The sequence below is a fragment of the Thunnus maccoyii genome, chromosome 2 (assembly GCF_910596095.1).
Source record: "Thunnus maccoyii chromosome 2, fThuMac1.1, whole genome shotgun sequence".
In the NCBI taxonomy this organism is placed as follows: domain Eukaryota; kingdom Metazoa; phylum Chordata; class Actinopteri; order Scombriformes; family Scombridae; genus Thunnus; species Thunnus maccoyii.
Genome location: NC_056534.1, coordinates 9,635,797 through 9,647,987, shown reverse-complemented (window position 1 = coordinate 9,647,987; position 12,191 = coordinate 9,635,797).

Sequence of the window (12,191 nt, the reverse complement as noted above, 5' to 3'; positions counted from 1 at the left end):
AAGGTCACACACTTCGTTGACTCACCAATCCACCTCGACCTCCTCCTTAAGAGGTTTTGCGATGCAGTAACATTACATTACATCCACCTTTGCCTCTGTCACACAACAGTCATTATTTGCATGGTCACAAGATGTTCGTCTCAGGAAAACATACAAACATAACTTGTTTTAAGTGCTTAAAAAAATTCCAGATGCTGTTTTTCTGGTGAAAATCAGAAATCAGAAAATCAACTGAACGTCACACACATTTAAGCCAACTTGAGCCACCAGGTCCATCAGCCAGAAAGGCACTAATGCTAAGGGCCCAAAAAAGCACTAGGTTAGTAATTTTAAACTGGAATGAATGGGGCACCATCTTGTGCAGTATCCATTTCTCTTAATAGATCCTTTCTTCTACTCTCATGACGTTTTATGGAGATGTTTCACGCTAATGGGGCCTAGTCGCCAAATGTCTTTGTTGCTAGTATTGATGTCTCCTTATTGAACCAGCATTGTTGGGTTTTAACATACCTAAACAACAAAATAGGTGTTTTGTCAATGTCTTCCATAATGACTGCCAACTCTATAGTTAAGGTCTGTTTAAAGGATATGTCTGGTGATTTTCTATATCTTTCTTATTGTGAACAAATCTCATGTGCAGAACAAAACAACTCGTCCTACTTACAAATATTGTGTGTGTATCCAAAGCCTGATATATCTTATTCCTCTGTGCCGTAGACCTCCATTGTGGTCCAAAAACTATTAAAAACACGTCAATGAGCAGCACCGTTGCAATGGTTGACATGGTCTTTTGCTACAAATTCTACGGCACAGAGGAATAAGATATATCAGGCTTTGGATGCAGCAGTAGATAGTAGATTGTAGGTTTGGCTCTGCATATTTGATTTGACGACAATAAGAAAAATATAGATAACTGACAGACTTGTCCTTTAAGTTTAGGCAACAACAACTTTTTGGTTGAGGTCAGGGAAAGACTATGGTTAAAAGACACCAACAATGACTGTAGTCCTGCACGTCAAAGTCACACTTTGTTCTCATTTAGGTCAGTTGTCAGAATAGTGAAAACATAGATTACTTACAGTGTTTCAACAATACTGTCGTTTTTCTGGTGATAACAGTCTCCTGGGTTATGTAGTTTTTTGGTTTTGTGATGTTATCAGGTGTATAGTGTGTGTTTTTTATTTCATTGTGTGTCTTTTTGAGGTATGCATCCTTTGTGTGGTTGATTCTAGCAAAAAGTGACTTGACTGAAGTGCTGAGAGACCTGTCTGGCTGCCCAGAAATAGTGAAACCCTCACACCATGCAACAGATATCATACTTTTTTTTTTTCAATCCAATCACTTCCTCACCTCATCAGCACGCTGCACTGAGAAAGACCCACTTCACCTCCACTCTTAGTCCCAATCAGTGCTACTTTTCTCATCTCCCCCACTCTCCTCCTCACCCTCCTCTTTTTCCTCCTTCCCTCATCCGTCTCTCGGCTCCTCTTTACCACTACAGAGACCATAAAATAAGGGGAATGAGGGCTCACTTCAATCAAACCATCTATACTCTTAAAAAACATTCCCCTCTCCATTTCTCATTCTCTCTCTACCTCTCTCTGTTTAGCTCTCCTGCAGGAGACAAGACATACAAATCCCTCTAATGGGTCTTGAGTTTAGGGGTGGATGAGCTCTTACGCTGGAGGAAAAAAAAGGAAAAGAACAGAAAAAGGACAGAAAAGGAGGGCAGAGGGCAATACACAACAGGAAAGGACAAGAGAGGACAGGCGAGGGGAGAAGAGGAAGGGAGGGCCGAGATCAGTTCAAAACAGAAAAGATGTTTGAGTGCAGAGTCAGTTGAAGTGTATTGTGCTGTTGCACACTCCAGTCCGGTGCTAGTGCTGTCTGGGGCATACAGGAGTGTGTCAGCACTCAGATGATGAAGACAACCAGTGATCAGAGGCTATCAGGGCATCAGATTCTTGGTCTCTGCTTTGAAACTGGGGCACTTAACTGACTTCTCTTGTGTGTATATGTGTGTGTGTGTGTGTGTGTGTGTGTGTGTGAGAGAGAGAGAGAGAGAGAGAGACAGAGAGAGTGAGAGAGAGAACTTTTTCCACAGGTCAAACCACTATAAGGACAAAATTTAATGCCAACTTAATTATACTTAATTATACTTATACTTTATTATATTAGTATACTTAATATACTAATACCACACATTGTGTATTTTAGATTTTGTAAATATCAGAGTATTTAACCTCCAATTACAGGCTTCAACAATCAAAGAGGGGGGATAAAAGACACTGTTGAACCAAACACTTGAAGCAATAATTAGAGATAAGAGCCACTGGAGATGAGAGGCTGCAGAGGAGAAAAAGAGGAGAAAGTGTCGGGGCAGAGAGCAAGGGGAAGACAGAGAGATGTATGAGGGGAAGGAAAGGCTGTGGCTGGACAAGGACAAACTGTATCGGACTGCTAACATCAGTGTTGGGCAGTGATGTGATTACTTCTGTTCAATAACAAGTAGTGTTTCAGTTTGAATTTCTTTAATTACCTTACAGTTACCAACCCACAGCAATGCCCTGTTAGTTTGACATTATGGGGACTGGCTGTGTTACCAGGAGTTGGATGGGAGGTTTGATTCATTTATGTGCATTCAATAGAGACTCCGCAGGATTACCATAGTGTGGCAAAGAGCACCTCTTCTAAAGTGAGAAGACATTATAATATGTTTATGAAATCTTTGGCGTATTAAGCTTCAGGCAAAATGAGCAATGGTGTTATGTCACGCAGCAGTTTCCCAGGAGAAACCCTCCTCTGGGACTGTTAGCTCTCCGCAGGGACTGGAGGTGGCAGGAGATGGCTAGCATTTACCAGAAGAGACATAACTCCAAAGTTATCTTATTTACAAGCTGTGCTCTCTTAGCTGGCTAGCTAGCCACAGGTAGAGACCATCCCCACGAGAAAAACAACAGTCGTGGTCATTTATTCAAGAACCTAAAACAAAATATGTTTGTGTTTTGCTGACAAGCGACCTCTTGTGACTGTGTGAATTGTGGCTGTTGTCGCTCAGAAGCAAAGGCAGAAGTAGTGTGACCATATTATTAGAGAAGAGGTCAGGGTGGGTGGTTGCAAAGTGTGTGAATTTGACACAGTAGACCAGTGTTAGCATCTCGTTTCCTAGCTAACCCTCAACATTTTCTTTTAAGCATGACAAGAATCTTTCCTAAACAGTTTTTGTTAAGACTTTAGCACTATCAGTGGCAGATAAAAAAAAATGTTTTTGAACGTTTAATGTGAATAATTTTTGTTATGTTTATAAGGGTTTTGGAAGGCACTGCCAATCAATGACCTGGTTATAGCAGTACTGATTAGAAAATACTCACATGGGCTGCTCTGGAAGCCAACCTAATTTGTCATTTAGTTTGGGGAACTCTTTAGCCTACATTCAGGAATCAATTGGGTTGTGTTCACTGTGAGAACAGGATTTCTTGAGAGCTGCATGCAGTCACTGAGGCTAAGCTAACTATTGATCAGGAAATAGGCTACCTCAAATAACTGTGTGCCTGCTAAATCTCAGTGTTAAGTTTTCTATTTTTGCATGTGTTAAACACGGAAAACGTGATGTGTTGGTTTGGCAGCTTTGGGCACCTTTGACAGAGCTGGGTTGTGTAACAGCCCATAATATAATATAGTGTTTTAGAGGGGAGTTAATTAACCAGTATGATCATTTCTAGGCAGTTTTGTCATGTTTCTGCATTGGATTGCATCATATTCTGAGGTGTTTCTGTTACTTTCTGTTACATACTATATATACAGTATATATATATAATTTATAGTATACACTGTATGTATTGTGTGTAACATGTATATGCAGTCTACGAAAATGGAGTATAAACTCATGTATGCACGCACACTTAAGTGAAAGTGCATACAATGCTCTGTGTGCACGCATGCACACAGAGCATTGTGGATCTAGTAGTGAGCCTGGTTTCCATGGGGACTTGAGAACTGAATATTCTGGGATAGAGATGAGCACAGGCAGTACTCAGGCCATATGGGGTGTAGCTGTGTTAAAAAGGTGCCTACTACTCCAATTTTGCATTTACATAATGCTGTTCCTCTGGCCAACAAGAACAGCTCACAAAATTAAAAGGCAGACGACTGAGACACTGCACAGATTTTAGATTTCCCCTGAAATTTTGAGAGCAGAGGCTCGAAGAGGCTGCTAGCTTTTTCATTCCTGTGTGACACCAGTAAACAGGTCTTTACAAATGCATTTAATATGTTTATGATAGAGCTGGAAAGATAATGGTTTTCACTATTTTTGTCCAACCAAGAGTGTAAAATCCAGTTATATTCAATTTATGATCATATGATACAGAGATTATTATAATTGTTATCATTAGGAACTGAAGTTTTTGTTTGATAAATGACAAATGGACACTTATAAAAATGATTTTCTAATCACTTAATTGATTAACTGTACAGTTATTACTAGTTTATAATTTCTTGATGGTAAAAGGCAATATGAAGCTTATTTACAGTGTGCTTTATAAAATACAACAGAGCAATTTGGTCTTATAACTACATGAAGCTAAATATGATATAATGTTTTGGTTACTAAAGCAAGAAATGAGTAAAATTCTGTTCATGCACATTTTTTTTTTACATTATTTGATGATTTCACCAAGTGTGAAGTCAAGTAAAAAAGTAAAAGTGAGCTGAAAATGTTATTTTTTATCCTTAAGTATATGAATTTCATCACTCTGATGTTATTCTGATATATATGAGACAGTTTTTGATCATTTCTATGTTCAAATGATTTTCATGCCATGTGAGAAAATCAGTGTATAACCTTTTCACTGTGAAAATCATTTTTTCAGTCCTCTGAAAGCTTTCTTTACAAAGCTGAACATCAGAGGGACGTCACTGGACAAGCTCTTCACTTTCATTTCTGGCCTCCGGGGACACAAGTCACCTTTTACCATCAAACTGAGTCACTCTGAAGCACCGGAGTGATATCTGGATGCTGAAATTCAGCTACATAAGCATTACACCATTAACATGGCACACTGTTATTATAATTCACCTATTGTGCTTTAAGTGGTGATCCTTTCCCCATTAGAAATCATTTATTTTTTTTAACAACCTACATTAGCTGCAAAGACTCTTGTCACAACATTTCAATTCAGAGAAACTAATTACTGGCATATCGCACAGCAACATGTGCAGGGGTAAACATGCTAACAGGGACATTTAGGAGAATGATGACATTACTGTCCAAACACAACCAGCCTGAGGTAAGCAGTATTTTTTGTGAGTGGCAGATCACTTTAAACAGTCACAGAAGACTCTGATTGTGTGAAGACGCAGTGCTGCAGGCCAGTGCAGTGTAGTGCTTCACAATGGAAATGTCCAAAAAGGAATTAAAAATAAGGTAAGAAAAGTTTATTGTGAGTTTACTTTAAAAATACATCAGTCAGGGCTTGGCAAATATTATGGGACCGCCCAGAGCTTCTGTCTTATTGACTCTGAATGCAACACTTTTTATTGTTAGTATCATACCTGAAAACACAGCAATAAATAAAGTTTAAAATAAAGTATTTTGCTTTATTAGCAAATAAAATTATCTCCAGGTTAGAGTTGCAAACTCCAAATATTAAACAATGAAGAGAAAGATTTAGATATTTATTTCATGGAGATGACCACGCAAAGCTTCAGTTTGAAAACAGAAATATTTATGAAGAGATGAGAACCACTGCAGGTTTTACTAGAATCATGTATTTAAGATTAAAAGCACCTCTAAATGCACTATTTTTTACAACAAGCAGTGTGATCATTCATTCACCCACTCACACAGTTTGCCTGGCCTGCTTTCATTTTTCTCCTGGCATTGCAAGTTGTGTTTGGGCCCAAAAATTACCATTTTATGATGTATTCAGTATTTGTGTTCACACAATTTTCACCAAGTAATCACCTCTTCAGGAGATATTTTGAATCCCTGAAATATCTTTGAATCGATTCTACCGTTTTTCACTTCCATGTTTTCACTTATTAATATCAAAAGGCAGCTATTAAATTGACTCGACCAAGACATGCACTTTGTAATGGGATTTTCTAGTTGAAAGTGTGTTATTTTATACACAGATTGCGATTCCAGGGTAGTTATGTCTGTTATAACAACACTATACTGTACGTAGAATTTTTTATGTGATTATAGCACCTTACGTTTTTGTTTGTAGAAGAAAAAAATCTAAAAAAAAATACTGCATTTTCTGCACGTTTCTTCAGTGATCAATATATATAGCAGTGACTGTGAGTTTCTTTTATTTTCACCGCTCACTAAAGTGCTACCATAATACTGTGCTCAAGGCTGTCCAGTGATGCTGAGTTCAGTTGCTCCTCAAATTCCAGATAAAGGATGAAAATTCAATCAGACTGCAGGCAAAACAATAAAAACCGAAAACTATAGCAGATTAGTGCAGAAGTGATATACTGGGGTAAATTTAACCCAAAATGCACTCCAGTAGGCTCAAGCAATCATCCATATGAAGAAGAATTTTACTGATCATGTATTTCACTCCGAGGCGAAAGGAAATCTCTCCATCAGACCCTTTAATTCAATCACATGAGTGCAGTAGAGATGGAAGAGAATATTCCAGTCCTCACACCAACACTGCATTCCTAGCAGGTACTGTATGTTAAAGAAATAATGTGCTTTAAATGTAGCCTGCTGCAAAAATGTTTCAGCTATCTAAGCCATCAGGTTTTCAGTAAAGTAATCCAGATTTAAAAAGTAAACACTTCTGTCTAGACTCACCGAGGTTCAACAATTTCCTTTATAAAAGAGGAAGTCAAGCCAACCTCGGTAGACCAAAATGCAATGCAGCCACATGGTACATTTCTTCATCTGTGAACAGTATGGTTCTTATGTTTTCTTGACTAGAAAATCTCACTCATGGGATACATGCTGCTGTATAATCCACAGCTGAATGATACCAATTCATACTTGTGCCTCTGCAGGAAATCGCTAACTGAACTAAAAGGACGTGTGGGTAGGCAGTGGAGAGTAAATTACAGCACTTTATCGCATAATAATTCTTGGAATGCCCTGAACAACACAGTTTAATGGCTGAAAATAACAATGCAATAGTCTCTGAGGGTGAATTTCATTTTAATGACATTTGCCTTTCTATTGTGCAAAGAACCACTAAAACAGAAGCTTCTGTCTGGTGGTTTGGGCCTCTCTGTCCTTCAGACTGCACTCACCTGAAAATGTATATGACTGTAATATAGGCAAAGACATTACAGTATATTACTGTAATGGTCTTGATTCATTAGATTAACCCTCATGAAATCAACAAAACAAGAGGTTATTTGTGTTTTAGGGTTAAATTTAGAATATGTTTATACTTTGAAACTGCATTTTTGATACTATTTACTATATGGATATGGATGTTCTCCATTGATTGTCACCTCGTCATGGTGGAGAAGCTTGAGCAACGCCTGGTCACCACTGGTGGTAAGGTCGAGGAGGAGGTCCCTGATGAAGAACAATCCAACCAAGAGCTCAACAGTGGAACAGGCAGGCGGACGAAGTTGCTGCAAACTCAACAACTCTGAAGGCAGATTTAGGCTGCAACAAATCCATCAGCTTAAATCATCTTGGTTTTCTTGCCTTTGGAATCAGTTGGTTGATTTGTGAAGCATTCTGTACTTCTTGAAGTGTAACATCAAATACACCTTAAACAAATACACGCACAAGTGTCTTTGTTTCTAGGCGGACAACAGAAGAGATTCAAAGATATCTCAAAAGACAACTTGAAGATATGTAGCATCGACATCAACAACAGGGAAAGCGATGCAAAGGACGGGAAATTTTGGCCAACAATCATCCGAGAAGGAACAGCAACGTTCGAAGACAACAGATGCGCAGAATTAGAAGAAAACAGAAAGAGAGGCAGGAACAACCAAAGTCTGATCTGCCATCTGGAACTACCTGTCCTGAATGCGGAAGAACTTTCAAAGTCAACCTGACCACCTGAGAGCCCTCGACCTCGAGGGATAGCCACGTCTATATGGATGGCATTTTTTCAGTAATGGCCATTCAATGTATTCAATGATTTATGCAGGCACTGGGGATGATGCATGAGACGAAGACTGTATGACATTTCACATAACATGGAGGACAAAAGTCAGTATTGGACAACATTGTTGATGGTGTCTTAAGTCTTTTTTATTACAACAACCTGACATGATGACTCCTCTCAGTCTGTTTGGGTGTATTGCAAACAGACAGATGTGTTCCTGTTCTTCTGTTGTATTTCTGATGGAGCAGCTGAAGTTGTATTTGCTGCCCCCAGCGGTCGATACATGTGTCATTACAAATGGAAGTTTAGGGTTGGGGCGAAGGAATGCATTACGTCAATGAGGGTCCTCTCTGGTATAGAAATGAGTGTGCGCTCTTGTAGGGCTATCTTTAGAGGAATAATTTGAGTTTTAGAACTTAACGCGTCATTCAGGCTGACATTAGCTTTGCATGAAAAATGCAGCCTTCTCATTCCTTACAATGGGGGCAGTCTGAAGGCACGCCAGGTCGCCAACGCAGAGGTCTTTTGCAAAAACAACACAGGTTTGTCCAGCAAAAAAGCTGAACCAGGCTCAGCTTTTGCTGTAGTGCAACACATCATCATCAGACAATGCACATACATGCAAGTGCACATTAAATATGGTTTACTATGTAACATAATCTGTATATTTCTACTGTTTCCCTCAATAAAATATTTGTCACCATGATAACTTTCCAGATTTGTAGAAATCCAGTTGGTATATTACAAGTCTTACAGTGTCTGAGAAGCCTTTAAAATTCACAGATTGATTACTCAAACTGGACTTCTTGGATCGTATTTCATGTCTCACCAGTACACGAAGCAACATGCCCCCACCAACACTCCCCCTGCATTGTTTTAATGCAGGACTGTTTTTGGTCTGGATGCACGCTCAGGGTGTGAATACTTAAGGAAATTTATCACGTTTTGAGAATCAAAACTTTGATATTTATTGAGTATTGGTGAAATGGCGCTAAATAGTCAAATGGAATCCTTTTTTAAAAGACAGCACCAAGATTTTGCACAGATGAAATGGGGAAAAAAAGCTGCATGGCTTAAAATTGCATGTTTGGGTTCATGCAATATGTATTTAAAAGGGGTTTAAGGTGTAAAATATGCAAGAAGGGAATGGACATGACATTGGAAAATTGTAGTGACAGTAATTTGCAGGTTTTAAGGATAATTCTCGAATTAGGTTTGGGTTAGGGGTTAGGAAATGCACTTTAGTAAGTATAAACATACAAACATAAGTGTTTATGAGTATGTGTGGGTGTGTGTCTATGTGTCAGATGTTAGACTGTCAAGGACCACTGGTCTGATGAGTAACACTGAGTTACCCTGTGCATAGACTCATAAGTGCATACACACAGACAAACACACAGACACACAGTCTTCAGAGAGATAGCAATGTAATATTCACCCTCTGAACAAAGATAAGAGAACCAGAAACTAATAACATCCCTACCTCAACCCCCTCCTGTGTTTAGGATACTCTTCATATGCTAACATTGCACGTCCTCAAGTAAAACAGTACACACCAAAATTTGACCCAAGCTCAGAAGACAAAATGAGCCAAACAACATTTGATTTAATCAAGTTGTGGTGTGAAAATCTCACAGGCAGTTTACAGTTATTTTCCAGTGAGCACAAAGCTGAACGAGCAGCACATGCCTTAAAGCTCAGTCGTGACTCTCCGTGAGGAGCAAAACACTTTGATTTGACTCACTCAGAGAATATGCACATCTGCTAATGTTCTTTTCAAACCTGAAACCACAGCGCAGTCTTTAAAATGGCATGTGGACAAGCCCAGGGCAGAGCTGAGAATCCCTCTAGCAGCATCATTTAGGTCTGCTGTTAGGAGACATAAGGGACAAGTAGTGCACAATGTGAGGAGTGGATGCCTGTTGCCTTCTAGCCTGTGGCAATACATTAAATATGTAAAGTCATTTGGCCCAACATCACTCTAGAGTGCCAATACTGGTGCAGGAAGAGAGGAAGCTATAATAACTCTTTCTCACCACAGCAGTAAAGCAGCCGCTCTGTGGGCTGCAGGATGAGTTGGACCTTACTGTGACATACATTACTAAAGTGGAGTGTGAAATGAAAGCCAATATGTAGACAGAAGACCTACAGTACCTCCTTCGCCAGAGTCACAGAAAGTCAATGTCTGACTGGCTCAGGGAGCAAAACACCACACCAACCCTATACGCTACATGCTATACACTATACTGGACTTCAAATTTGAGTATAAAATGGTTCCACTAGTGAATAATGCATTCCTAAGTGTTTCTCTTTCCTCATTATTTGCTCTTCACAAAAGATTGCAAAGGAATTCCTTGGTTAATTAACACATTCTCATCACCAGAAAAACACACGGAAACAATGGCATCTATTTTGTATGATAGAAAAATGTGGCGCAGAATATTCCCAAAACTATAAAGTACATTCTGAGCTGTAGGTTTTTCTGAATCCTTCCCCCATTGGTCTTTACTATTCCTCTCTTTCTGTGAGATATATTGCTCTTAGCACTTGAATATGTAGCCGTCCTGACTCTGTTGGGTGAAAAATGGCTTTCATCTAGGATTTGAGCTAAAGCAAATTACCCCTCTGGTGGTATAGATCACTTTTAAGGAGGTAGGGCTAGACACAGAAATTGAGAGAGAGGGAGAGAGAAGCTGTGAGGGAAGAGGAGCAGTAAAAATAGTGTATTTTGATAAAAGTAAAAGAGTTGGGAGGGATGAGTCAAATAGAATCAGAAGGGGCATTAATGAGTCAGAACAATTTGATCTTGTGGTTTCAGTGGGATTCAGACAAACAGTGGTGGCACTCAGGTTTTGTAAAGCTACTGCAAAAATCTGAAATGAGAGACACCGCTGCAGAACTCGTAGCACCTGAGAGGACGACTGGCTGGACGTGGTCAGATAAGATATTTGAAACCGAGAGCAGAATTTCTCGGCAAACAAATGCAGCGAGGAAGTTCTTTTGTGACAACCGAATGACCCAAATCTTTTCTCCTAATATTTGTTTTTGTCATTTTCTCAACCTCAGGGGAGATGGATTTCAAAAAGCGGCAGTCAGACACGAGTTTAATCGCAAGCAGAGAAGCTTGTGTATGGAGCTTCATCACAGGAAAAAATCCGACATCCATTTTTAATTGAATTCGCCAAACATGAAAGGGACAAGTAAGAGTTAGAAGGTTCAAGGAAAGAAAGGAAAGAAGTCAGAAGGGAAAGGAAAGAACAAGGCACAACAGAAAAAAGAAAGGAGAGGAAAGGAAAGGAAACAGGGGACAGGAGAGGAAACAGAAAATAGGGGAAAGGAAAGGAAAGGAGAGGAAAGGACAATGACTTTTCAGCATGATGGACAGGGAGAGTGAGAACAAAGGAGCGGGGGAATGATAGCCAACACTGCCCTGAAGCATATGTGTGTTGTGTTGTGCCAACAACATACGCACAATTATCTAATGACAAAGCCCGCTGGAAGCATTCTGTCCCTTGTCTCACCCTGCATATCACACAGTCACTCTGATGTTGGCTCAGTCTTGACACATGCACACACCGAGTCCATCCATCAGGCCGTAGTGATGACTGAATGAGTGAGGTGGCTGCAGGCGAGCTGGGTGATAGGTATGTTTGACAGATGGTACCGTCAGTGCAGGCGTCAGGATGACATCAAACTTCCTTTATCGTTCCCACTGACCTCTCTTATCTTTCTTATCATTCTCCACTTTCTTTCCTACCTTTCTACGGACTATCACAGTGCCTCATGAAAATATCACAACTCAAAAATGGCAGTTTTTCACAGACAAAGGTGAAAAGCTACACTTTTAGTTCAACTGCCATGTTTTTCTGAGTTGATCAGATTAAAAATGATAAAAAAAAAAGATAGATGAGATGACATGATAAGATGAGAAAGACAAATGAGATGAGAGAGATTAGAGGGAGTGGTGATACAAGATAGAGGAATTGAGACAAGAGATGAGATAAATTGGATGAAAGAGATTAGATGAGATAAGGATAATGAAATGAGACTAAAGAAATGAAAGGAGAGAAAGAAAATGAGAGAAATGAGACGAAAGAGAAGACAAATGAGATT